General features: G+C 43.9%; 1 pseudogene; it reads right to left on the bottom strand.

Annotated features, from left to right (window-relative positions):
• Positions 1 to 17762, bottom strand: part of LOC123442216 — a 36007-nt pseudogene extending 18245 nt beyond the window's left edge.
• Positions 17763 to 23188: the final 5426 nt, after the last annotated feature.

Here is a 23188-nt window from a genome sequence, read left to right as displayed (position 1 = left end):
AATAGGCCCCTGATTTTGGGAGGGTCATTTTCCTCCGCTCTTTCTTGCTTGCAAGAATTTAATTTTTTCGGGGTATTTCTCGGGGAAGAAAAATAGAGAAGCGAGGGCAAATATTTGAAAGAATTCAAATGCAAAACTCCGTTCAAATTCTTTATAGTTGAAGAAGTCATGTCATCTTCTCCCATGGCTTTTTAATTGGATGAATTTGAATTTACCGGAGAAGGGGAAAGTCATTTTATTCCCTCTCATTCAAAAGTTTTTGAAAAGTTTCAAATTTCACTCAAGCTTCAATCACTCAATCAAACAAACAATCATTCAAATAATTATTTTAACATTCCAAAAATTTGGGATGTTACATTGTGGGTCATTAAGACTCTTTTCTGGCGCCGTTGCCGGGGAGTGAAGCGCCTTTGGTATGTGGAATTTGGTAATGAAACATTTATATAGTGTGCTGAAATTTATTGTCACTTGTTGCTATGGAAACTACTCCTTTGAGGGGCTTGTTCGGGGTATCTTCACCTCGAACGGAAGCACAAAGAGTTGCTCGTCAACCTGCTGCACCTACTGAAAATATTTGCTATGAATTTCCTCCGGGTATGCTTGAGAAACTGCTCGCTAATCCTTTTACAGGAGATGGAACATCACATCCAGACTTGCATCTAATCTATGTAGATGAAGTTTGTGGTTTATTTAAGCTTACTAGTTTGCCCGAGGATGAGGTCAAGAAGAAGGTCTTTCCCTCATATTTGAGGGATAAGGCGTTGACATGGTATAGGCTATGTGATGATACTGGATCACGGAACTACAATCGGTCGAAGTTGGAATTTCATCAAAAGTTTTATCCTATGGATCTAGTACATCGTGATCGAAATTATATTTATAATTTTTGGCCTCGTGACAGAGAAAGCATCGCTCAAGCTTGGGGGAGGCTTAAATCAATGTTATATTCATGCCCCAACCATGAGCTCTCGAGAGAAATTATCATTCAAAACTTCTATGTTTGGCTTTCTCATGATGATCGCATCATGCTTGACACTTCTTGTACCGGTTCTTTTATGAAGAGAGATATTGACTTCAGATGGAATTTATTGGAAAGAATTAAACGCAACTCTGAAGATTGGGAGCTTGATGAAGGTAAGGAGTCAGGTATGAATTTCAAGTTTGATTGCGTTAAATCCTTTGTTGAAACAAATACCTTTTGTGATTTTAGCGCTAAGTATGGACTTGACTCTGAGATAGTAGCTTCTTTCTGTGAATCATTTTCTGCTCATATTGACCTCCCCAAAGAGAAGTGGTTTAAATATCATCCTCCCTTAGAAGTCAATGTAGTTAAACCCAATCCAGTTGAAGAGAAAGTCATTGCCTATAATGATGCTATTGTTCCTAGTGCTTACATTGAGAGACCACCTTTCCCCGTTAGAATAAAGGATCATTCTAAAGCTTCAACTGTGATACGTAGGGGCTACATTAGAACACCTACACCCCCTGAGCAAATTAGAGTTGAACCTAGCATTGCTATTATCAAAGATCTCCTGTCCGACAATGTTTATGGCCATGATATTCACTTCTGTGAACATGCTGCCAGAATTGCTAAACCACATGCTAGAGACAAACATAGGCCTGTTGTTGACACGCCTATTGTTTCTGTTAAGATAGGAGATCATTGTTATCATGGTTTATGTGACGTGGGTGCTAGTGTTAGTGAAATACCTCAATCCTTATATGATGAAATTAAAGACGAGATTGCACCTGTTGAGATGGAACCTATTGATGTCACTATTCAGCTTGCCAATAGAGACACTATCTGCCCTGTGGGAATTGTTAGGGATGTTGAAGTCTTGTGTGGTAAAACAAAGTATCCTGCTGATTTCCTTGTTCTTGCTACCACACAAGATAGCTTTTGTCCCATCATATTTGGCAGACCCTTCCTCAATATCGTCAATGCTCATATTGACTGTGAGAAGCAAACTATCACTGTTGGTTTTGAAGGTGTGTCACATGAGTTCAATTTCTCCAAGTTTGGTAGACAACACCATGAAAAAGACTTGCCTAGTAAGGATGAAATTATTGCCCTAGCTTCTATTGCCGTGCCTCCTACTGATCCCTTAGAGCAATATTTACTTGAGCATGAAAATGATATGCATATGGATGAAAGGGATGAGATAGATAGAATTGTCTTAGAACAATATCCTATCCTTAAGAATAACTTGCCTGTTGAACTGCTTGGAGATCCAGCCCCACCAAAGGGTGATCCTGTGTTCAAACTTAAACAGTTGCCTGATACTTTTAAGTATGCTTATCTCGATGAAAAAGAGATATATCCTGTTATTATTAGTGCTAGCCTCTCGGAGCATGAAAAAAAGAAGTTACTTAAAACTCTGAGGAAGCACTGTGCTGCTATTGGATATACTGTTGATGATCTTAAGGGCATTAGTCCCACTCTACGCGAGCACAAGATTAAAACTGATCCTGATTCCAAACCAATTGCTGATCATCAACGGAGATTAAATCCTAAGATGAAAGAGGTAGTAAGAAAAGAAATACTAAAGCTCCTGGAAGCAGGTATTATCTATCATGTTGCTCATAGTGATTGGGTGAGTCTGGTGCATTGCATCCCTAAGAAGGGAGGTATTACCGTTGTCCCTAATGATAAGGATGAATTGATCCCACAGAGGATTATTACTGGCTATAGGATGGTGATTGATACGTCTCCAACGTATCTATAATTTTTGATGATTCCATGCTATTATCTTGTCAAACTAATGATGTTTTGTATGCCTTTTATATCTTTTTTGGGACTAACTTATTAACTTAGTGCCAAGTGCCAGTTCTTGTTTTTTCCGTGTTTTGACCCTTTTTCAGAGGAGGATTTTAAAGGGTATCCAAATGGAATAAAACTTCCAATTAGATTTTTTCCGGAATAGAAGATACGCACGAGACTTGAGAACTAAGACAGGGGCCACCAGGGGACCCCACAAGCCCCCTAGGCGCGGCCAGGGGGGCGCGCCTAGCAGGCTTGTGGTCCCCCTGTGGCTCCTCTGCCCTACCACTTCCACCTATAAATTCAGAAAAATTCCAAAACTGCGTGAGAGATCCACGAAAATACTTTTCCGCCGCCGCAAGCTTGTGTCTCCGCAAGATCCCATCTCGGGCACGTTCTGGTGCCCTTCCAGAGTGGGGATTCGGATACGGAGGGCTTCTTCATCAACACCATGACCTCGCCGATGATGCGTGAGTAGTTCACCATAGACCTTCTGGTCCATAGCTAGTAGCTAGATGGCTTCTTCTCTCTCTTGGATCTTCAATACAAAGTTCTCGATGATCTTCACGGAGATCTATCTCATGTAATCTTCTTTTGCGGTGTGTTTGTCGAGATCTGATGAATTGTGGATTTATGATCAGATTATCTATGAATCTTATTTGAATTTCTTCTGTTCTCTTTTATGCATGATTTCATATCCTTGTAATTCTCTTCGAGTTATGGGTTTGTTTGGCCAACTTGATCTATGATTCTTGCAATGGGAGAAGTGCTTGGTTTTGGGTTCATACCATGCGGTGACCTCTCCTAGTGACTTAAGGGGCAGCGACACACGCATCGTGTTGTTGCCATCAAGGGTAAAAAGATGGGGTTTTCATCATTGGTTTGAGTTTATCCCTCTACATCATGTCATCTTGCTCAAGGCGTTACTCTGTTCGTCATGAACTCAATACACTAGATGCATGCTGGATAGCGGTCGAAGTGTGAAGTAATAGTAGTAGATGCAGAAAGTATCGGTCTACTTGTCTCGGACGTGATGCCTATATGTATGATCATTGCCTTAGATATCATCATGACTTTGCGCGGTTCTATCAATTGCTCGACAGTAATTTGTTCACCAACCGTATTATTTGATATTTTGAGAGAAGCCTCTAGTGAACACTATGGCCCCCGTGTCTAGTTCACATCATATTTTCAGCCTTTCACTTTTACTTCGTTGCACTTTCCGCGTTCATATCTCACTTTGCAATCAATCTTGAAGGGATTGACAACCCCTTTATAGCGTTGGGTGCAAGCTCTTTTGTGTTTGCGTAGGTACTCTAGACTTGGCGTGATTCTCCTACTGGATTGATACCTTGGTTCTCAAACTGAGGGAAATACTTACTGCTCCTGTGCTGCATCACCCTTTCCTCTTCAAGGGAAAAACCAACGCAAGCTCAAGAGGGAGCAGAAGGATTTCTGGCGCCGTTGCCGAGGAGGATCAAGTCAAGAACTCATCCAAGTAAGTGTCGCAAACTCATCTCTTGCATGTACCTTTTTTGCCTCTCGTTTTCCTCTCCCCCATTTCTGAAAAACAAAAATTTACAAAAATATTTGCCTTTTTCGTTTGCCTTTTTCATTCGCCCTTTTCTCTCGCTTGCTTTCTGTTCGCTTGTGTGCTTGTTTGTTTGCTGAAGTCACCATGACTGAAAACACCAAACTTTGTGACTTCTAAAATACTAATAATAATGATTTTATTAGTACTCCGATTGCTCCGCCACTAGTGCGGAATCATACGAAATCAATGCTGCTTTGCTGAATCTTGTTATGAAAGAGGAATTCTCCGGCCTTCCTAGTGAAGATGTCGCATCCCATCTTAATACCTTCATTGAGCTTTGCGATATGCAAAAGAAGAAAGATGTGGATAATGATGTGATTAAATTGAAGCTTTTTCCGTCCTAGTTGCGAGATCGAGCAAACACTTCATTTTCGTCTTTGCCCAAAAATAGTATTGATTCTTGGAACAAGTGCAAAGATGCTTATATATCCAAGTATTTTCTGCCGGCTAAGATTATCTCTTTCCGTAATGATATCATGAATTTTGAGCAACTAGATCATGAACATGTTGCACAATCTTCAGAGAGAATGAAATTGATGATTAGAAATTGTCCCGCTCATGGCTTGAGTCTATGGATCATTATACAAATCTTCTACGCTGGCTTGAATTTTGCTTCTAAAAATATCTTCGACTCCGCCTCAGGTGGAACGTTCATGGAAATCACGTTAGGAGAAGCCACAAAACTCCTAGACAATATCATGACGAACTACTCTCAGTGGCACACTGAAAGGTCACCTACTAGTAAGAAGGTACACGCTATAGAAGAAATTAACTCGATGAGTGCTAAGATGGATGAGTTAATGAATTTGGTTGCTAGTAGAAGTGCTCCTTTAGATACAAATGACATGCCCTTGTATTCCTTGATTGAGAGTAGCAACACTAGCTTGGACGTTAATTTTTTTGGTAGGAATAATTTCGGCAACAACAATGCTTTTAGACAAAACTATGTTCCTAGGCCTTTTCCTAGTAACCCCTCTAATAACTTTGGCAACTCCTACAGCAATGCTCATGGAAATTACAATAGATTACCATCTGATCTAGAGAGTACTATCAAAGAGTTTATCAACTCGCAAAAGATTTTCAATGCGTCCATAGAGGAAAAACTACTCAAAATTGACGATTTGGCTAGGAGCGTTGATAGAATGTCTAGTGATATTGATGCTTTGAAAGTTAGATGTGCTCCTCCCAAGATCAATACGGATGAAACTTTGAAAGCTATGCGTGTTTCCATGAGTGAGAGCAAAGAAAGAACTGCCCAAATTCGTGCTAGACATGAATGGCTGAAAAGGGCATGTTCTCGTGATAAGAATCATGAAGATCTTAAAGTGCTTGGTGTGACTCCCATTGAATCTTTGTTTTGTTGTGTCAAACCTAATGATGATGGGGCTGGATATGAATCCACTTTGGTTGAAAAACGCCTCAATGATTCAGAGTCCATCTATCTTGATGCTAAAAGCATTGAAAGTGGAGTAGAAGATATTAAAACTTTGAGTAGTAATGAAACTACTACTTTGGATTTCAAGGAATTCAATTATGATAGTTGCTCCTTGATTGAATGCATTTCCTTGATGCAATCCATCACTACTAGAAAAAGTCCTATTAGTGGCGCACCCACTTTAGCTATTAATGGCGCACTATAGGTGCGCCATTATTATCACGCCACTACTAATAAATAGTAATGGCGCACTATAGGTGCGCCATTATTATCACGCCACTACTATTAAATAGTAATGGCGCACCCCTGGTGCGCCACTGTTAATATACATAACACTGACGCACCACCTGGTGCGCCATTACTAACCAAGACAATGATGGCGCACCACCTGGTGCGCCATTACTATTCCAGATACTAATGGCGCACCTCCTGTAGGTGCGCCACTACTATGAATGTTAGGATTTTTTTTCTTTTTTGATATTTATACAGGTTAAAATATACATAATAGCACGTAATATAAATAGCACAACATATATATAAACAGCAGATTTATCGAATACAATAGAAGATTAGTCTCCGAATACATTTCATCATATTAGTCTCCAAATTCAAAATATCGAACAAAGTTAGAACATTACAAGTCTCGAGAGTAGCGTGTTTGTCTTGACATTAGAAGTCGATATCTAAACTACCATCACATAGAAGAGGGTTGCGGTCACGATGAGCATCATCACGATGAAACTGATCTTCATCCGATTCCTCCTCCACTCCCTCCTCTCTCCCGCTAGATAGCGCGCGTATCTAGCTTCCGCCTCCGCCCTAGTGGTGTAACCTTTGTAACTGTTACCACTGAAACGGTTAACCTGTCTCCGACACTCCTCCTAGTCGTCATAGACTCCGGGAACCTCACCCTTGTACACGACATACGACGGCATCTCTATCCACTAGACAAACAAAAGCAATTCACAGATAATATATAAGCAATATATAAGTATGCAACAAAAGGATCGGAAGAGAAAAGAAACACATTAATAGCACGATTCATGGTCCTACTAATAAATAGCATCGACTACACATATAAGTTCAACGACTGTCCAAACTAAAGAGACATACAAGTTCATTAAAGTTTAATTACAACATAGCATCAGTACTTTCGACTCGACTCAGGGACCGGAGCATGGATGAAGCCGCCGTATTTCGTGATGGTCATGAATGTGCAGTCGTTGTCAGCCTGCATTTGTAGCGTTGTGTCAATATCATTGTTGGACGGTGGACAATTTAGGTAGAACTGTCCCGATCTAGCAAGGACATCTTGATAGATGATTTCCGTCAACTCTGACTGGATGTGAAAGAATTATAGTCTGATGTCCTGGATTGCCGACAAGCGTGCGGCCCAATCTTTGAGCTCATTTGGTAGCATACGGTGATGCTGGTCCCGTACGATCGCCCGCATGTGATGGAGGGCATAGTAGGCATCCTTCTGACTGCCTGGCGGCTGCTTGACGCAGGGGAATGTCGTTACGTGGGTGAACACGTGCTTGCCATACCTAAGAATTGGCCTCATGAAGGTGCCTCCAAGATTTGGCGTATCCGGGGAGGACATCATCAAGAACTTTCTTGGTATTTGTGTAGTCTTTCTTCGACTGACGGACCGAGTCGAAATACGTGGCCATGGAATATTTCGGTCTTAAGAGGACGAGTGTGCAATGTGTGTCACTGCACAAAACACAGAATGTTAGAAAAAAAAGAACGATCAAAATCTAAGAAATCATATGTTACGAGGCGATGAGGGGATGACTTACTCAGAAAAGTAAGGCACGAGGAAGTTATCCTTATCTGCGTTCGCCACAATGACGCCTTCGAGGTATGAACTAGCAACTTGCCAGTCCCCAGCGCCGTCCAAGAGCTTGGCACGCATGTAGAAGGGGTCGACTATCACGATGTTCGGGGTCTTGTCTCTAATGATCCGCATCTCCATACTAAGAGAAAATAGCCGAATGAAGGTGTAGTGTAGCGGATAAAGGTTAAGCATAGCGAAGATGTCATCAAACCGCAGGACGATCATACGCCCGATGTTGCTATCGACAAAGCCCTTGCGCTGTGGCACCTGATACGTCTCAAACGTATCTATAATTTTTGAAGCTTTCATGTTGTTATCTTGTCATCTTTGGATGTTTTATGTACCTTTTATATCTTTTTTGGGACTAACTTATTAATTCAGTGCTAAGTACCAGTTCCTTTTTTTTCTGTTATTTTGACTCTTTTCAGATCTGATTTTGGAATGGAGTCCAAACGGAATAAAATCCCCGAAATACTTTTTTTCCAGAACGGAAGAAGATCAGGGGACTTGAGGGCCAAGGCACGAGAGCCACAGGGGGCCCACAAGCCTTGTAGCCGCCACCAGGGGGGCGGCGGCTACCAGGCTTGTGGCCTCCCTGGCGCCCCCCTGACCTAGCTCCTTCGCCTATATATTCCCTTAAATACATAAAAAATAGGGGAATCCACGAAAACACTTTTCCGCCGCCGCAAGCTTCCATTTCTGCGAGATCTCATCTGGAGACCCTTCCCGGTGCCCTATCGGAGGGGACTTTGGAGTTGGAGGGCTTCTACATCAACATCATCGCCCCTCCAATGACTCGTGAGTAGTTCACTTCAGACCTACGGGTCCGTAGTTAGTAGCTAGATGGCTTCTTCTCTCTCTTGGATCTTCAATACAAAGTTCTCCATGATCTTCATGGAGATCTATCCGATGTAATTCTCTTTGGCGGTGTGTTTGTCGAGATCCGATGAATTGTGGATTTGTGATCAGATTATCTATGATATATATTTGAGTCTTTGCTGATTTCTTATATGCATGATTTGATATCCTTGTAAGTCTCTCTGAGTCTTAGGTTTTGTTTGGCCAACTAGATCTATGATTCTTGCAATGGGAGTAGTGCTTGGTTTTGGGTTCATACCATGTGGTGACCTTTCCCAGTGACAGAAGGGGCAGCAATGCACGCATCGTGTTGTTGCCATCAAGGGTAACAAGATGGGCTTTTATCATAGATATGAGATTGTCCATCTACATCATGTCATCTTGCTTAAGGCGTTACTCTGTTCTCGTGAACTTAATACACTAGATGCATGTTGGATAGCGGTCGATGTGTGGAGTAATAGTAGTAGATGTAGAAAGTATCGGTCTACTTGTTTTGCACGTGATGCCTATAGATATAATCATTGCCTTAGATAACGTCATGACTTTGCGCGGTTCTATCAATTGCTCGACAGTAATTCATTCACCCACCGTCTACTAGCTTTCATGAGAGAAGCCACTAGTGAACACTACGGCCCCCGAGTCTATTCACACCTATCGTTTCCAGTTTCGCTTTTACTTTGCTTTGTTTCTTTCTACTTTCACTTCTCACTTGGCAAACAATATATAAGGGATTGACAACCCCTTCATAGCGTTGGGTGCAAGCTCTTTGTGTTTTGTAGGTACTTGTGACAATCCTTCACTGGATCGATACCTTGGTTCTCAAAACTGAGGGAAATACTTACCGCCGTTGTGCTACATCACCCTTTCCGCTTCGAGGGAACACCAACGCAAGGCTCCAAGGCCACGGGGGAATCCTTTGCATATTTGCCAAGGAAGTCCCTAAAGGCGTAGCCATAGCAGAAAGATTCCTGGTGCCGTTGCTGAGGAGTATCAAGACAAGAATAGTCTCCCGTCAGCACGCTTGTTTCTTGCGTTGTTGGAAGGTCTTTTGTTGCAGTAGCACAAGTATTTCTGGCGCCGTTGCCGGGGAAGGAGAGATCTATCCAAGTAGGTCTCACAAACTCATCTCTTGCACTTACCTTTTTTTCCAGTTGCCTCTCGTTTTCCTCTCCCCCACTTCACATTTGCCGTTTTCTTTTGCCTTTCCCCTTTTGCTGTATCCTTTTGCCTTTTTGCCGTTTTCCTTTGCCGGTTTTCTTGCTTTCTTGTGTGCTTGTTTGTTTGTTGAAGTCATCATGGCTGAAAACACCAAACTTTGCGACTTCTCGAGTACCAATAATAATGATTTTATTAGTACTCCGATTGCTCCCGCCACTAGTGCGGAATCGTATGAAATCAACGCAGCTTTGCCGAATCTTGTTATGAAAGAGCAATACTCTGGCCTTCCTAGTGAACATTCCACATCCCATCTCAATACCTTCATTGAGATTTGTGATATGCAAAAGAAAAGAGATGTGGATAATGACGTGATTAAGTTGAAGCTTTTTCCTTTCCCGTTGTGAGATCGCGCAAAAACTTGGTTTTCTTCTTTGCCTAAAAATAGTATCGATTCTTAGGATAAGTGCAAAGATGCTTACATATCCAAGTATTTTCCGCCGGCTAAGATTATCTCCTTACGTAACGATATCATGAATTTCAAGCAACTTGATCATGAACACGTTGCACAATCTTGGGGGAGGATGAAGTTAATGCTTAGAAATTGTCCCGCTCATGGCTTGAGTTTGTGGATGATTATACAAATCTTTTACGCTGGCTTGAATTTTGCCTCTCGCAATATCTTGGACTCCGCCTCAGGTGGAACATTCATGGAAATCATGTTAGGAGAAAACTACTAGACAATATCATGACCAACTACTCTCAGTGGCACACTGAAAGGTCACCTGCTAGCAAAAAGGTACACGCTATAGAAGAAATTAACTCGCTTAGTGCTAAGATGGACGAGTTGATGAATTTGGTTGCTAGTAGAAATGCTCCTTTAGATCCTAATGACATGTCACTATATTCCTTGATTGAGAGTAGCAACGCTAGTTTGGACGTTAATTTTGTTGGTAAGAACAATTTTGGCAACAACAATGCTTTTAGAGGAAACTATGTTCCTAGGCCTTTTCCTAGTAACTCCTCTAACAATTATGGTAATTCCTACAACAAAACTTATGTAAATCACAACAAATTACCCTCTGATTTAGAGAGTAATATCAAAGAGTTCATCAACTCTCAAAAGATTTTCAATGCCTCCATTGAGGAAAAACTACTCAAAATTGACGATTTGGCTAAGAGCGTTGATAGGATGTCTTGTGATATTGATGTTTTGAAAGTTAGATGTGCTCCTCCCAAGGTCAACTTGGATGAAACTTTAAAAGCTATGCGTGTCTCCATGAATGAGAGCAAAGAAAGAACCGTCCAAATTCGCGCTAGGCATGAATGGTTTAAAAGGGTGCGTTCTAGTGATGTAAATCACGAAGATCTTAAAGTGCTTGGTGTGACTCCTCTTGAATCTTTGTTTTCGCGTGTCAAACCTATTGATGAAGGGGCTGGATATGAATCCACTTTGGTTGAAAAAGGCCCCAATGATTCGGAGTCCACCTATCTTGATGATAAAGGTGTGGAGAGTGGAGTAGAAGAAATCAAAATTTTGGGTAGTAATGAAACTCCCACTTTGGATTTCAAGGAATTCAATTATGATAGTTGCTCCTTGTTTGAATGCGTTTCTTTGATGCAATCCATTGCAAACTCTCCACATGCTTATAGCCAAAGAAAAGCCTTTATCGCGCATATCGTAGATGCTATGATGACATCTCTTGAAGAGAAGCTCGAATTAGAAGTCTCTATACCTAGAAAACTTCATGATGAGTGGGAACCTACTATCAAAATCAAAATCAAAAACTATGAGGGCAATGCTTTTGTGTGATTTGGGTGCTAGTGTTTCCGCGATTCCAAAGTCTTTATGTGATATTCTTGGTTTTCATGAGATTGAAGAGAGTTCTCTTAATTTCCATCTTGCGGATTCTACTGTCAAGAAACCCATGGGAAGGATCGAATATGTTCTTAATGTTGCAAATAAGAACTATGTACCCGTGGATTTCATTGTACTTGACATAGATTGCAATCCTTCATGTCCCATTATTCTTGTTAGACCTTTCCTAAGGACTATTGGTGTTATCATCGATATGAAGGAAGGGAATATTAGATTTCAATTTCCTCTAAATAAGGGCATGGACCACTTCCCTAGAAAGAAAATAAGATTGCCTTATGAATCTATGATGAGGGCTACTTATGGTTTGAGCACCAAAGATGACTATATGTGATTCCATCACCTTTTGCCTAGCTAAGGGCGTTAAACAATAGTGCTTGTTGGGAGGCAACCCAACGAATCTATCCTTTTTCTTTCTGTTTTGTGTTTTCCACACTTTCATAATTCTGTTATGATTGTGTTTTTTGTGTTTCTTTTTGCGTTTGTGCCAAGCAAAACCGTTATGATTAGTCTTGGGGATGATCTTTTGGTCATGCTAGAAAAGACAGAAACTTTCTGCTCACGAAAATAATTCTCATTTTTTTCTATAAGAGCTTTTGAGTTGATTATTTTTTCTGCTGATTTATACGCAAATTCTTCAGACTGTCGTAATATTTCAGAATTTTTGAAGTACCAGAAGTATACGAAGTATACAGATTGCTACAGACTGGTCTGTTGTTAACAGATTTTGTTTTTGTTGAGTTGGTTGCTTATTTTGATGAAACTATGGATAGTATCGGCGGGTATTAGCCATGGAAGATTGAAAATACAGTAACCAACATCAACATAAGTAGAATTTAAGTTTGCTACAGTACATAAGGAAGTGGTAGTTTTCTTTCTTATACTAATGTTATCACGAGTTTCTGTTTAAGTTTCGTGTTGTCAAGTTTTCATGTTTTGGGTGAAGTTCTTATGGAGAAAGAGATAAAGAGTGGCAAGAGCTCAAGCTTGGGGATGCCCAAGGCACCCCAAGATGATTCAAGGATGCCATAAAAGCCTAATCTTGGGGATGCCCCGGGAAGGCATCCCCTCTTTCGTCTTCAATCCATCGGTAACGTTACTTGGGGCTATATTTTTATTCACCACATGTTATGTGTTTTGCTTGGAACGTCTTGTATCATAGGAGTCTTTTATTTTTGGTGTGTCACAATCATCCTTGCTGCACACCTCGGGAGAGAGCCATGCACTTACCGTGATTTTGTCAAGCTTCACTTATATCCTTTGGTAGACAATTCAGCTCACATGTGCTTCACTTATATCTTTTGAGCTAGTTGATTTTGCTCTATGTGCTTAACTTATATCTTTTAGAGCACGGAAGCGCGTGGCTTGGTAGTTGATCTATGCTATGAAAGTAGTCTAAAAAATGGGTAATTATCCAAAGGGATATGAAAACTTCCACCTTCATGTGCATTGAATAGTTAGAAAAGTTTGATTCATCTCAATTAGTTTTGAGTTGTGGTTGTGGTAATATTGAAGTTATGCTAGTAAGGTGTTGTGGATCTAGAAATACTTGTGTCGAAGTTAGTGATTCCCATAGCATGCACGAATGGTGAACCGCTATGTGATGAAGTCTGAGCATGATTAGTCTATTGATTGTCATCCTTTGTGTCGCGGTCGGGATCGCGCGATGGTTTATACCTACCAACCCTTCCCCTAGGAGTATGCGTTGAATGCTTTGTTTTGATTACTACCAAAACTTTTGCAACAAGTATACGAGTTCTTCATGATTAATGTTGAGTCCACGGTTTAGATGCACTTTCACCTTCCACCATCACTATCTTCTTAGTACCGTGCAACTTTCGCCGGTGCACAAAACCCACCATTAGCCTCCCTCAAAACAGCCACCATACCTACCTACTATGGATTTTTCAAAGTCATTCCGAGATATATTGCCGTGCAACTACCACCATGACATGTGCCACCACGTCTACATTGCCGTTGCATGACCGTAAGATAGCTAGCGTGATGTTTCCATTAATGTCTATGCCATGCTAGATCATTGTCATGGTACACTACCGAAGGCATTCCATATAGAGTCATCATTGTTCTAAGTTTTGAGTTGTAAGTTTGATGATCATCATTGATGGAGCATTGTCCCATGTGAGGAAATAAAAGAGGCCAGCGAAGCCCATATACAAAAAGAGGCCAAAGATGCCCACCAAAAAAAAGAGGCCAAAGAGCCCACCAAAAAATGAGAGAAAAAGAGAGAAGGGACAATGCTACTATCCTTCCACACTTGTGCTTATTAAGCACCATGATCTTCATTATTGAGAGTCTCTCGTTTTGTCACCACCATATAACTAGTGGGAAATTTTCATTATATAACTTGGCTTGTATATTCCAATGATAGGCTTCCACAAATTTGCCTTAGGTCTTCGTGAGCAAGCAAGTTGGATGCACACCCACTAGTTTTCTTTAAGAGATTTCACATACTCTTAGCTCTAGTGCATCATTTGTATGGCAATCCCTACTCATTCACATTGATATCTATTGATGAGCATCTCCACAGCTCATTGATATGCCTAGTTAATGTGACCATCTTCTCCTTGTTTGTTTTGCAACCTCCACCACACTCCACACCACTTATAGTGTTAAAACCATGGCTCACGCTCATGTATTGCGTGAGAGTTGAAAAGGTTTGAGAAAGTAAAAGTGTGAAAACAATTACTTGGCCAATACCGGGGTTGTGCATGATTTAAATTCGTTGTGCGAGGCTGATAGAGCATAGCTAGACTATATGCTTTTGTAGGGATAACTTTCTTTTGGCCTTGTTATTTTGAAAGTTCATGATTACCTTGCTAGTTTACTTGAAGTATTATTGTTTCCACATCAATAGCAAACTATTTTTTTGACTCTAATGGATCTAAACATTCACGTCACATAAGAGGAGTTAAAAAGGACATCTATGCTAGGTAGCATGAAAGCATAAAAAATTCATTCTTTATCACTTCCCTACTCGAGGACGAGCAGGAGTTAAGCTTGGGGATGCTTGATACGTCTCAAACGTATCTATAATTTTTGATGGTTTCATGCTGTTATCTTGTCATCTTTGGATGTTTTATGTACCTTTTATATCTTTTTTGGGACTAACTTATTAATTCAGTGCCAAGTGCCAGTTCCTGTTTTTTCTGTGTTTTTGACTCTTTTCAGATCTGATTTTGGAACGGAGTCCAAACGGAATAAAATCCCCGAAATAAATTTTTCCAGAACAGAAGAAGATCAGGGGACTTGAGGGCCAAGGCAGGAGAGCCAAAGGGGGCCCACAAGCCCTGTAGCCGCCACCAGGGGGCGGCGGCTACCAGGCTTGTGGCCTCCCTGGCGCCCCCCTGACCTAGCTCCTTCGCCTATATATTCCCTAAAATATAGAAAAAATAGGGGAATCCACGAAAACACTTTTCCGCCGCCGCAATCTTCCGTTTCCGCGAGATCTCATCTGGAGACCCTTTCCGGTGCCCTGCCAGAGGGGACTTTGGAGTTGGAGGGCTTCTACATCAACATCATTGCCCCTCCAATGACTCGTGAGTAGTTCACTTTAGACCTACGGGTCCGTAGTTAGTAGCTAGATAGCTTCTTCTCTCTCTTGGATCTTCAATACAAAGTTCTCCATGATCTTCATGGAGATCTATCCGATGTAATCCTCTTTGGCGGTGTGTTTGTCGAGATCCGTTGAATTGTGGATTTGTGATCAGATTATCTATGATATATATTTGAGTCTTTGCTGATTTCTTATATGCATGATTTGATATCCTTGTAAGTCTCTCCGAGTCTTGGGTTTTGTTTGGCCAACTAGATCTATGATTCTTGCAATGGGAGATGTGCTTGGTTTTGGGTTCATACCGTGTGGTGACCTTTCCCAGTGACAGAAGGGGCAGCAAGGCACGCATCGTGTTGTTGCCATCAAGGGTAACAAGATGGGCTTTTATCGTAGATATGAGATTGTCCATCTAGATCATGTCATCTTGCTTAAGGCATTACTCTGTTCTCGTGAACTTAATACACTAGATGCATGCTGGATAGCGGTCGACGTGTGGAGTAATAGTACTAGATGTGCAAAGTATCGGTCTACTTGTTTTGGACGTGATGCCTATAGATATAATCATTTACTTAGATAACGTCACGACTTTGCGCGGTTCTATCAGTTTCTAGACAGTAATTCGTTCACCCACCGTCTACTTGCTTTCATGAGAGAAGAGACTAATGAACACTACGCCCCCCGGGTCTATTCACACCTATCATTTCCACTTTCGCTTTTACTTTGCTTTGTTTCTTTTTGCTTTTAGTTCTCACTTGGCAAACAATCTATAAGGTATTGACAACCCCTTCATAGCGTTGGGTGCAAGCTGTTTGTGTTTGTGCAGGTACTTGTGACAATCCTTCACTAGATCGATACCTTGGTTCTCAAAATTGACGGAAATACTTACCGCTGCTGTGCTACGTCACCCTTTCCGCTTCGAGGAAACACCAACGCAAGGCTCCAAGGCCACGGGGGAATCCTTTGAATATTTGCCAAGGAAGTCCCTAAAGGCGTAGCCGTAGCAGAAAGATTCCTGGTGCCGTTGCTGAGGAGTATCAAGACAAGAATAGTCTCCCGTCAGCATGCTTGTTTCTGGCGCCGTTGGAAGGTCTTTTGTTGCAGTTGCAACACCTTGGCCACGAAAACCGGGTATGCCCCATCATTCTCGGAGAGACGCCGCTTCTCTATATAAAGAACAGCGTCATGCAGACTCCGCATAGCACCGGTTGCAGCATTGAGCATATTATTCGGTAGCATCGGCCTACCCGCCACATGCACCCTCCTCTCAATATCCTTAGATATTGGTGGCCCGTCCTGAGTACGGATCATACTCGGTGTCGGCTGGCTCGTACCCTTGTTAGCTTTTCTTTTACGTCCCTTCTGCTTCTTCTGCTGTAATGGGATCGAGTTCTGCTCAGATACCACCTTCTTGAGTGTGTTGGGGCTGATAATATTTCGCACCTCGGCTATTTGAGTCTCGGTGAAGGCAGGAGCTGGAGGCGTCTCCTGAGAACTAAAGAGACGACACTTGTTGAAATTGGGTTTCTCCGCGGTACCAGCTAGATCGCCATCGTCTTTTGCACGGTTGGGTTCTTGAGAAGGAGGCCCGAACAAGGCGTCATTGTCACCATACCCATGTTCGTTGATGTACTTATCGACATTGGAAATTGTATCGTCGTCATCGTCCGGATCCTGTGCCATATGCATGTCCGGTTCAGCTGACGGCGGTAGCACTGCGGCAGTCTTGCCATGGCTTGGCGCCGGCACGACTGGCGGTGTTGTCTGTGCGGTGGTGTCCCCCGACCCCAAACGAATCTGGCTCTTCGGCCAAAGCATGGACCAGTTTAAGCAAGCGCTGAGGGTCATCACATCATCCTCTTCGGCTCGAACGGGTCGATACGGAGGTAACAAGTCGTCGCAGCCCCGCATCACCCGAACCAGTTGAACCCTATGCACGGTGGGTGGCATCGGATTACCGTGGAACACGCGGTTGCCCGGTTCAATGATTTTGGCCTTGGCGACATTGATCAACTCGCCGTCCACGAAGTGTAGGAGAGTGCATGGAACGTTAGCGGCGCCCTGCGAAAACATGTAGGGCGTCAGGGATGCCCAGTCAAAAAGGCAAGGAGATGAAGTCATCGGCCGAGGCTTATGGTTACCGTGATGGCATCGAGCTCGGCTAATGTCGAGGCACCGCCAACAGCGGGCGTGCAAGTGACGGAGGGGCCGCTTGATGCCATGGTGCCAGCCGGCGTATTCTTCCCACACACGGGTGCATTCACCTCCAATACCGACGCCGACGCCAGAGGCATCTGCAATGCCGCCTCCGTCGGAGACACCGATGCCGGCGCGTTGTGCAAGTTGCTGCCCGTGAAGCTGGGAATCGGGGGCGGCCCCTGTTGGCCGCTCGCAATCCACCCCCACAGCCCCTCAAGCAAGAAAGGCATAATGACGGTGATCATCGCTCCATGTTGGTCTCGCACTTGCTCTTGGACTATCTCTGGAATCCACGCCACTTGTGCCTTGAATTCTTTAACCTCGCGCTCTTGGTTTTCCGAGCTGGTGTTTCTGTCCTTTCGCCCAGCCTTATAGTATTCCGACCATTTCGTGGACAAGCCTTCGCCGGCCACACGACCAGCTGACGACGGCTTACTGAGCTTATCCTTGTGTTTGATTACATTCAACACCATATTTAAAGTGTTGTCGCAAGGGGCAGACGGGGAGCTCGGAGACCCCGCGCTACTGCTTTCAGTTTCCTGCGGAAGGAACGTGAACCATTTAGAAATTTGGCTTCATTAATTAGAATGCAACCATATGGAGCTAATTACGCGGGGGTGTATTCCTTACCAGAACATGCTCAAGCTCCCTCACCTTCGGATTCGTGGTAAGCTCCTTTGTTACCAGGTCCACCTTGTACCTGGCCCTGACATAGTTCCTAGTGTGCTTTTCAGGGTATTTATCAAAGAGGGGCGGTAGGCCTTGCTCGGCACACTCCGCGTCCTCCTTGTCCCATTTAGGTTCCGCCACTCTATAACTGCCGGGACCGAGTTTGCGGACCCCTAAGTTCAAGTCCCACATATCTTTCCCCCACTGACTTGATTCCGCGGATGCGTTTCTCTCGCACTTGATTTTGAACTCCTGGTAGTCAGCTTCGCTGATCGAAGGATTTGTCTCCTTGATCTTCTCATAACTATCACCTCTTAGAATCCTTCTCTTCACCGAGGCTCTCCAAGTAGCCAGGGCCGTGCTCATATTCGTGAGGGCGTAACTGTTCACTTTATTCCATGCGAGGCGTGTGTTTGCGACATCACCGGGGAACTTGTATCGTTCGTGCAACTTCGTGAAGAGAAGGTTGCGCAAATTCGCTCAACCTTGATGCCTTTGGTTCTCGGTGTTGATCGAGACGGTGCTCTGGAAAATGTACCCGAGTTGTCCTGTGTACCCACCGACTAATTCTTTGGGTGCCGCTGGATGCCCACTGGAGGACACTTCAGTAAATTTTGAGCACGTTCGGGCGTCGGTCCTTCCGTTCCTTCTTCGGTTGGCTGCCATCTGTGCGTTCGCTGGCATCATTAGTGGTGGCAGCCCCGGTGGCACCATCAGTGGTGTCATCCCCGACGCCACTAGGGGTTGTGTAGTCGTGATCGGTGTCTTCCGCGGCATCCTCATAGCGGTGAGGTTCTTCCTCCAGCTCCTGGGACAGCTCCCATAATTGCTTGCCCGAACCGCCGGCGTCATCGTTGTTGGCCATGTTCAATCTAAATAGGAAAAAAGGCTACTAGAGTTATTGCACGGGGTTGAATAGGGCACCTTCTAGGTCAAGAAAATTGGGCAGGACCTTTGCTAATTTTCTTGAACTAGGAGTGCCCAATTCTCAACCGAAACGGAAATTTATCTATGTTTCAGGAGAAAGGGGTAACAAATATGAGTCATTACAACCTTACTGCACAAGCAGGATCCCAAAAAATAGTAAGATGGAAGATTTAAATAGTTCAGAAATAAATTTAACATAACCACTACAATCAAAAGGCATAAATCTGTGATCTACATAAAAAATCATTGTCCAAGTAATAAAATTCATTGTCCAAATATTCCTAGACCCCGTTTCTAGACCCCGTTTTCTTGGTCTACGAGGAAACATACAAGGTGCACAAAGATTTGTTGTATTATGTTCTGGTAGTTGCCTGATTCTGTCTCATAGCAATGCGGTGAATGAAAAGTTGGCCCAAATAACCTGATGTGCTTTGCAATGTGACAACCCCTTTTGGTTGTCTCCTGAAAACTAGATGTCGTGACTATTTCGGAAAAAAGCAAACCTTATAGAGAATAACTAAATTATATTCTACTAGAACATCAACAACATCCCATTTGACTGAAATCAGGTGTATTTGGTTGACTGAACTCAAATTCAGTGTGTGCACCGCTCTTGTTTAATTCATCATAATCCCCGGCCATATGTGTGTGCTAATAAATTCATTGGTTTTTGATTGACTGAAACCCAGTTCAAAATTCAATATATTCTACATAGTCACCGGTACTTCCACGGCGGCGAGGAGGCGCGCCGGTAGACGGAGATGGACGGCTAGGGTTGTAGGGGGTGACACGCCAGCGGAAGTAAGAGGTGGCAGGAGGGAGGACGGTGAGAAGATGGGGAAGAGGGTGGGGCGGGGGAGAGATGGGGAAGAGGGAGGGGCGGGGGTGCTCACCTCCGCAGCGGTGATGGCCGCCTGACCCGTCCGGCGGCGGTGACGTGTGCGGGGGTGGCCGGGGCCTGGGGGCAATGACGAGGAGGGCGGTGGTGGCTGACGAGGAGGGCGGCGGCGGCTGACGAGGTGGTTAGCGGTGGCTGACGAGGAGGGCGGCGGCGGTGGCTGACGAGGGGAGATGGGAGGGAGGGAGGGTGCGGTTGGAGTGGAGATGCGGGGGAGAGGCGAGTGCGGGGAGGGAAGAAGGGGATAGAATGAGGGAGGGTTAGCAATGGCGCACCATTTAGGGGTGCGCCATTAGTGGCATATCAGTGGCGCACCTTTTAGTGGTGCGCCATAAGTGGGGAGGGATAGCAATGGCGCACCTTCTCCTGGTGCGCCATTACTAACTTTTTTTTCAATTTTTTTGGATTTTTATTTGCATGTAATAATTCTGGTTATCACTTTTTAGTTGCATGTAATAATTTTGTAACAATATGATCTTGTTTTTGGTTATCACTTTTGGATTTTTAGTTGCATGTAATAACTAAAATTATTACTAATTTTGGATTTTTAGTTGCATGTAATAATTTTGTTACATATTGCATGATGATCTTTATCTTATGATGATCTTGTTTTTGCATTAATTTTAGTCTTCTACCACTTATCCATATACTTTTAACAAGGTTTCTACATGCACAGGACTTAATAATAGAAAAGTATTGGAATAGTCCAACGGTTTAGAATTACATGACATGGTGCAAAGATTTAGAATTACATGACATGGTTGAAATCAACTGACGTGAAATAACAGTCATCAAAGATTGAGCTTGCCACTGACACACACACGTGGCCGACACGTCGTGATTCGATCTTAATTAGCTATCTTTTCACAATGATCTTCTTGCCCTTCTTTCTCGTGGTTGAAGAATTTAGCCCCGGAAACCCTTGAATTCTTCTCTTGAATGGACATCCTTTAGGTAGGGTGGTCCTGCTTCTTCTTGTGTTGTGTGCTACTTCATCGTCATCGTCATCTTCCATCTTCAGGTCGCCGTACTTGTCGAAGTCTTGCTAATTGGCGACTCCATCCATTCTGATGATGTTCCTTTTGCCTCTCCTCACGAAAACACAACTGGGCTTCGACGGGTCGGTAATGAAGAAGCATTGGTCCACTTGGCAAGCCAGTACCCATGGCTCATTTTTCACGGTGATGTTTGCGCCCGCGGTCTTCGATTTGGCTTCGTGTATAACAATGGTGGTGAAATACCGGTCTTCTTTTAGGACGCTCTTGGCCGATCTAACACGGAACATCGGAACCTTCTCACCAGCGTAGCTCAGCTCCCAGATCTCCTCGATCCTTCCGTATTATATGTCCTTGTCGTTACCGGTGTAGGATTCCATCGTTACCCTGGAGTTCTGATAGTCGCACTTCATGTCCTTTTCCTCGGTGTAGAATGTGTACCCGTTGATATCGTACATCTCATAGGTCATCAGGTTGTGCTCGGCGCCCTGTGACAAGGCGAATATGAGTTTTCTTCCGTGGAAGAATCCTCGTGTAAAGGGTATGACAGAAGCTTGTCCTTGAACCAACGCGTGAAATATGAGTTGTGCTCTTTGATAATATCTCCGTCCGTCCTCTGTTGTCCTCGGTCATTGTACGTCTTCTCAATAAAGGTTTTGTGTTCTACCACCCAAGGATCGAGCACGTCCACGTGTTATAGCGCGACTAGGTTCGCTCTTTCAAAGTCGGCGAGTTGACCCTTGAAGTCGACATGCATTTCGCAGCGACCCTCGCGGTGACCCCATCCAGCGAGCCTGCCGAGGTGCCTGTTGACGGGCAGACCAACGGGGTTCTCGATTCCTAGATAATTCGTGCAAAAGGAGATGCACTCTTCGGTCAGAAAGCCCTAGGCTATGCTTCCATCTGGACGTGCCCTGTTGTGAACGTATCCTTTGATGACACCATTCATCCTTTCGAATGGCATCATGCTGTGCAGGAACGTCGGCCCGAGTTGGATGATATCCTCCACGATATGGACCAGCAGATGCACCATAACGTCGAAGAATGCGGGCGGGAAGTACATCTCAAGCTCGCATAGTATCACCATGATCTCTTCCTGTAGCCTTCTGAGTTGCCTCACGCCAACCGACTTCCGAGAGATGACGTCGAAAAAGTTGCATAGGCCAATTAGCGTTTCACGGACGTGCGCGTCCATGATCCCACGGATTGCAACTGGAAGTATCTACGTCATCAGCACGTGATAGTCGTGAGACTTCATCCTGCTGAATTTCTGCTTCGCTGAGTCTAGGTATCTGCTTATCTTCCCCACGTAACCGTAAGGAAGTTTTACTCCTACGAAGCAGGTGAAAAACTGATCGATCTCCTTCTGACTTAGAGTGAAGCACGCGGGAGGGCAATCATATTCGATCTTCCTGGCCTTTTTGCCTTTGCGACGACTTCCCGTGTCCTTCGCCTCATCACCATCATCATCATCATTAGGGTATTTTGCGTGAAGCTCCTCCCTAATGCCCATTGATTGCAAGCATGCCCTTGCTTTCGGCCCATCTTTGGTCCCCTCTGGCATGTTGAGCAGGGTACCAAGTAGACTCTCGCACACGTTCTTCGTGATATGCATGACATCAAGGCTGTGAGGCACACGGATGATCTTCCAGCATGGCAAGTCCGAGAAAACAGACCTTGTTTTCCATTCCTTGAGAAGCGGCTCTGGCGCCTTTCCCTTCTTTCCCGGCGGTGGGCACTCTTTCCAATTTTTCAATAGCTCGTCTATTTGCTCACCGCTCCTCGTACGTGGGGCTCTTCGGGGTTCGGTTTCACCATCGAACAAATCCTTGCATTCTCTCCATGCCTCATCGTCGCGAAGCCACCTTTGATGTCCCATGAACACGGTTTTCGAAGACCCGGGATCTCCATCTAGCTGGTGATACGTTGTGTCATCCATGCACCTGATGCATGCACAAAATCCGTGGACCACCTGCCCCGCGACATATACGTAACCGAGATAGTCGCGCACCGTCGTGAGCAGTCCAGCTCTCATAGGGAAATATTGTTTCGCTGTGGTGTCCCACGTATTGGCTGGCGTTTTCCACAGCGTGTCTATCTCCTCTTTCAGTAGCCTCAGATACAGATTGATGTCGTTCCCTGGTTGTTTCGGCCCTTCAATTAGCATACTCATGTGAATGTACTTCCTCCTCATGCACATCCAGGGGGGAAGGTTGTACATCCACACAAACACAGGTCAGGTGCTATGTGTGCTTCTCTGGACGCCAAACGGGCAGACTCCATCGGTGCTCGCGCCCAACATGATGTTCCTTGGATCGTCCCCAAATTCTGGGTGTTCGAAGTTCAACGCTTTCCACTGGCTCGCATCCTTAGGGTGACTCAGCATCTTGTCTTTTTTATTTATCTGTGG

This window comes from Hordeum vulgare, chromosome 3H (assembly GCF_904849725.1).
Source record: "Hordeum vulgare subsp. vulgare chromosome 3H, MorexV3_pseudomolecules_assembly, whole genome shotgun sequence".
Classification (NCBI taxonomy): domain Eukaryota; kingdom Viridiplantae; phylum Streptophyta; class Magnoliopsida; order Poales; family Poaceae; genus Hordeum; species Hordeum vulgare.
The sequence above is the reverse complement of the archived record's forward strand: the minus strand, read 5'-3'. Positions and strand labels throughout refer to the sequence as shown.